Below are 6084 nucleotides of genomic sequence, written 5' to 3' on the forward strand. Positions count from 1 at the left end.
CAAAAAAAAAAAAAAAAAAAGCAGGGGTTGCAATCCTAGCCTCTGATAAAACAGTTTAAGCCAACAAAGATCAAAAGAGACAAAGAAGGCCATTACATAATGGTAAAGGGATCAATTCAACAAGAAGAACTAAGTATCCTAAATATATATGCACCCAATAAAGTAGCACCCAGATTCATAAAGCAAGTCCTTAGGTCCTACAAAGAGAATTAGACTCCCACACAATAATAATGGGAGACTTTAACACCCCACTGTCAATATTAGACAGATTAACAAGACAGAAGGTTAACAAAGATATCCAGGACCTGAACTCAGCTCTGCAACAAGCAGATCTGATAGACATCTACAGAACTCTCCATCCCAAATCAACAGAATATACATTCTTCTCAGGACCATATCACACTTGTTCTAAAATTGGAAGTAAAGCACTCCTCAACAAATGTAAAAGAACAGAAATCACAGAAATCACAACAAACTGTCTCTCAGATCACAGTGCAATCAAATTAGAATTCAAGATTAAGCAACTCATTCAAAACAGCACAAGTACATGGAAACTGAACAACTTACTCCTGAATGACTACTGGATAAATAACGAAATGAAGGCAGACATAAAGATGTTCTTTGAAACCAATGAGAGCAAAGACTCAATGTACCAGAATCTCTGGGACACATTTAAAGCAGTGTGTAGAGGGATATTTATAGCACTAAATGCCCACAAGTGAAAACAGGAAAGATCTAAAATCAACATCCTAACACCACTATTAAAAGAACTAGAGAAGCAAGAGCAAACAAATTCAAAAGTTAGCAGAAGGCAAGAAATAACTAAGATCTGAGCAGAACTGAAAGATATTGAGACACAAAAAACCCTTCAAAAAATCAATGAATCCAGGATCTGGTTTCTTGAAAAGATCAACAAAATTGATAGACCGCTAGTAAGACTAATAAAGAAGAAAAGAGAGAAGAATCAAATTGACGCAATAAAAAATGAAAAAGGGGATATCACCACTGATCCCACAGAAATACAAACTACCATCAGAGAATACTATAAACACCTCTATGCAAATAAGCTAGAAAATCTAGAAGAAATGGATAAATTCCTGTGGGAAGAAGGTGAATCTCTGAATAGACCAATAACAGGCTCTGAAATTGAGACAGTAATTAATAGCCTACTAACCAAAAAAATATCCAGGACCAGACAAATTCACAGCTAAATTCTACCAGAGGTACAAAGAGGAGATGGTACCATTCTTTCTGAAACTATTCCAATCAATAGAAAAAGAGGGACTCCTCCCTAACTCATTTTATGAGGCCAGCATCTCCTGATACCAAAGCCTGGCAGAGACACAACAAAAAAAGAGAATTTTAGGCCAATATCCCTGATGAACATTGATGCAAAAATCCTCAATAAAATACTGGCAAACCGAATCCAGCAGCACATCAAAAAAACTTATCCACTATGATAAAGTCAACTTCATCCCTGTGATGCAAGGCTGGTTCAACATATGCAAATCAATAAACATAATCTATCTCATAAACAGAACCAACAACAAAAACCATATAATTATCTCAATGGATGCAGAAAAGCCCTTCGACAAAATTCAACCGCCCTTCATGCTAAAAGCTCTCAAAAAACTAGGTATTGATGGAACATATCTCAAAATAATAAGAGCTATTTATGACAAATCCACAGCCAATATCATACTGAATGAGCAAAACGTGGAAGCATTCCCTTTGAAAACCAGCACAAGACAGTAATGCACTATCTCACAACTCCTATTCAACATGGTGTTGGAAGTTCTAGCCAGGGCAATCAGGCAAGAGAAGAAATAAAGGATATTCAGTTAGGAAATGAAGAAGTCAAATTGTCCCTGTTTGTAGATGACATGTGTATATTTAGAAAACCCCGTTGTCTCAGCCCCAAATCTCCTTAAGCTGAAAAGCGACTTCAGCAAAACCTCAAGATACAAAATCAATGTGCAAAAATCACAAGCATTCCTATACACTATTAACAGACAAACAGAGAGCCAAATCATGAGTGAACTCCCATTCATAATTGCTACAAAGAGAATAAAATACCTAGGAATCCAACTTATAAGGGATGTGAAGGACCCCTTTAAGGACAACTACAAGTCACTGCTCAATGAAATAAAAGAGGACACAAACAAATGGAAAAATATTCCATGCTTATGGATAGGAAGAATCAATATTGTGAAAATGGCCGTACTGCCCAAAGTAATTTATAGATTCAATGCCATCCCCATCAAACTACCAATGACTTTCTTCACAGAATTGGGGGAAAAAAACTACATTAAAGTTCATATGGAACAAAAACCGCATTGCCAAGACAATCCTAAGCAAAAAGAACAAAGCAGGTGTCATCACACTACCTGACTTCAAACTATACTACAAGGCTACAGCAACCAAAACAGCATGGTACTGTTACCAAACAGATATATAGACCAATGGAACAGAACAGAGGCTTCACAAATAATGCCACACATCTCCAACCATCTGATCTTTGACAAACCTGACAAAAATAAGAAATGGGGAAAGAATTTCCTATTTAGTAAATGGTGCTGGGAAAACTGGTTAGCCATATGTAGAAAGCTGAATCTGGATCCCTTCCTTACACCTTATACAAAAATTAATTCAAGATGGATTAAAGACTTACATGTTAGACTTAAAACCATAAAAACCCTGGAAGAAAACCTAGGCAATATCATTCAGGACATAGGCATGGGCAAGGACTTCATGACTAAAACACCAAAAGCAGTGGCAACAAAAGCCAAAATAGACAAATGTGCTCTAATTAAACTAAAGAGCTTCTGCATGGCAAAAGACACTACCATCAGAGTGAACAGGCAGCCTACAGAATGGGAGAAAATTTTTGCAACCTACCCATCTGACAAAGCCCTTATATCCAGAATCTACAAAGAACTCAAACAAATGTACGAGAAAAAAACAAACAACCCTATCAAAAAGTGGGCAAAAGATATGAACAGACACTGCTCAAAAGAAGGCATCTATGCAGCCAACAGACACATGAAAAAATGCTCATCATCACTGGTCATCAGAGAAATGCAAATCAAAACCGCAATGAGATACCATCTCATGCCAGTTAGAATGACAATCATTAAAAAGTCAGGAAACAACAGATGCTGGAGAGGACGTGGAGAAATTTTAAAGCTTTTACACTGTTGGCAGGAGTGTAAATTGGTTCAACCATTGTGGAAGACAGTGTGGTGATTCCTCAAGGATCTAGAACTAGAATTACCATTTGAGCCAGCAATTCCATTACTGGGTGTATACCCAAATGATCATAAATCATGCTACTATAAAGACACATGCACACGTATGTTTATCGCGGCACTATTCACAACAGCAAAGACTTGGAACCAACCCAAATGTCTGTCGATGATATGCTGGATTAAGTAAATGTGGCACATATACACTATGGAATACTATGCAGCCATAAAAAGGGATGAGTTCATGTCCTTTGCAGGGACATGGATGAAGCTAGAAACCATCATTCTCAGCAAACTATCGCAAGAACAGAAAACCAAACACCGCATTTTCTCACTCATAGGTGGGAATTGAACAATGAGATCACTTGGACATGGGGGAGGGAACATCACACACTGGGGCCTGTCGTGGGGTGGGGAGCTGGGGGAGGGATAGCATTAGGAGAGATACCTCATGTAAATGATGAGTTGATGGGTGCGGCAAACCAATAAGGCACATGTATACCTATGTATCAAACCTGCACGTTGTGCACATGTACCCTAGAACTTAAAGTATAATAATAATAATAATAGTAATAAATAGTAATAGTAATAAAAAGGTTAGACTGGGCGCAGTGGCTCACACCTGTAATTCCAGCATTTTGGGAGGCAGAGGTGGGTGGATCACTTGGAGTCTGGAGTTCAAGACCAGCCTGAACAACATGGTGAAACCCTGTCTCTACTAAAAATACAAAAACTAGCCCGGTGTGTGTGGTGGCAGGCGCCTTTATTCTCAGCTACATTGGAGGCTGAGGCAAGAGAATTGCTTGAGCCAGGGAAGCGAAGGTTGCAGTGAGTTGAGATCGTGGCACTGCACTCCAGCCTGGGTGATAGAGAGAGACTCTGTCTCAAAAACAAAACAAAGGTTAAAAAAAGAAAATAGTATGTTTGAGATGATCGGCATGTAAAAATTGAAGCATCTAATAATAATTAAAATGAGAGCTACTGATTGAAAAAAATAAAAATGAAGGAGATACTGTAAGATGATCATATGATTTTCATCAATTTTTATATTAATACAGTGAATTACATTGATTAATATTTTGAAATAGTCAAATGTACAGACTAATTTTGAATTAGTCATGCTACTTCATTATACACACAAACACACACTTATTTTTCTGTAGATTTTTATTAATCTTTTCTATATTTGCTAAAATTTCTCTCTTTGCTACTATGCTTATGTTTATATATAAAGGATACTTCATAAAGTAGTTTGAAGTTGTTTCTTTCTTAAAGTTTTCTGAAAGTATTTGTGGCATATTAGCATTGTTTCTTTCCTAAATGTTTAATAGAATTCACCAATGGTACCTATAGAACTATTTTGATTTTCTATTCCTTTTGGGATTTGATTTGAAATTTATATTTTTCTATAAACTTGATTATTTCAAATTTAATCATCAAATATTTCAAATTATTTTGCATAAAGTTTTCCATATTATCATCATATTATCTATTAACTGTTTATAAAATTTATGCTGAGGACCACTTTATTACTTCTAACTTTAATTTTTTGGTCATGATTATTCTTGTATGAGGGTATGAATTTAAAGTGTCTTTCCAGTTTTAAACTTTGAAGATAATTTAGTATGTATGTATTTTATTTTATTAATGTTTGCCATTATTTTCATCATTTCCTTCTTCACACTATTAGGATTCTTTTTTGTTCTATTTCTAATTTCTTTATGTTCAGTTGTTCTTTTAAAAAATACATTGCTTAATTCTACACATTTTTCTCTAAATATGAATTTGTTTTATTAATGTTTTAATATAATTAACTTAAAAATTATTTTTCCTCCTATTTATTTTTTGATCAATGATTTATTTTTGAAGCTCATTTTTTAATTTTTTAAACAGTATATTCTGATTAATTTTTGTTATGTGTTGGCAGCTGAATTGCATTGTTGTTAGAGTACATACTCAATATTATTTTAGCCTTTGACATTTGCTGAGACTAATGTATGGCAAAATGTAAGGTGAAATTATTTCAAATCTTTCTGTGTATTTTCGATCATTGTGCATTTTGATGTTGTTGGTTACATACCAGGTAGGTCAGGTTTTCCAATTATAGTACTTGAATTTTGTATTAATATATGCTTGCTCTTTACTCATTTATTGATATTTACAAAGATATCAATTCATTTATTTATATTTATTGATGCTATTTATTAATGTATTGACATTTATATCAGACCATCTTACACTATTCCTTATGTCCCTTTTTCTATCTTCTGCGTATTTAATCTATTTCTTTTTCATAGTCTTCATAATGCATATTTTCTTTGGTCTTCTCTTTCAGTTTATTAATTCAAGCTTCAGCTATGTCATGTCTGCTATAAACTCAGCCACTAAATTCTAAATTATTGTTTTTACATTTTTTATTTTTAGAGTTTTCAATAGACTTTTTGGAGTGTCCAATTTTGTGCCAATATTTTCACTTTTGTCTCTTATTTACTTGTACATATTGTGCATAATTATTTTAAAGTGTGAATCTGATAACTTTAATATTTAAAGTCCTTTGTTGTTTTTTTTCCCCCCTACTTTTTGTTATTTCTTCTGTGTGCGTCTCTCCCCCAGCTACCATGTTTTCTGTCTTTTAGTGGTCATGGTTTATTTTGGATTGTGTACTTGACATTTCATTTGAAAAATTGTTTTAAGATATAATTTGAGGCCTAGAATGCCGTACTCTTACTCAAGATAGTGTATTTCTTTGCCTCTTCCAGGTACTTGGGTGTACTAGCATTCCTGGATCCCTTCAATCCTAATTTCAGAGAGTGAGATTATTCAACATTGAACTAAAATT

The sequence above is a fragment of the Colobus angolensis genome, unplaced genomic scaffold (assembly GCF_000951035.1).
Source record: "Colobus angolensis palliatus isolate OR3802 unplaced genomic scaffold, Cang.pa_1.0 Scaffold299, whole genome shotgun sequence".
Classification (NCBI taxonomy): domain Eukaryota; kingdom Metazoa; phylum Chordata; class Mammalia; order Primates; family Cercopithecidae; genus Colobus; species Colobus angolensis.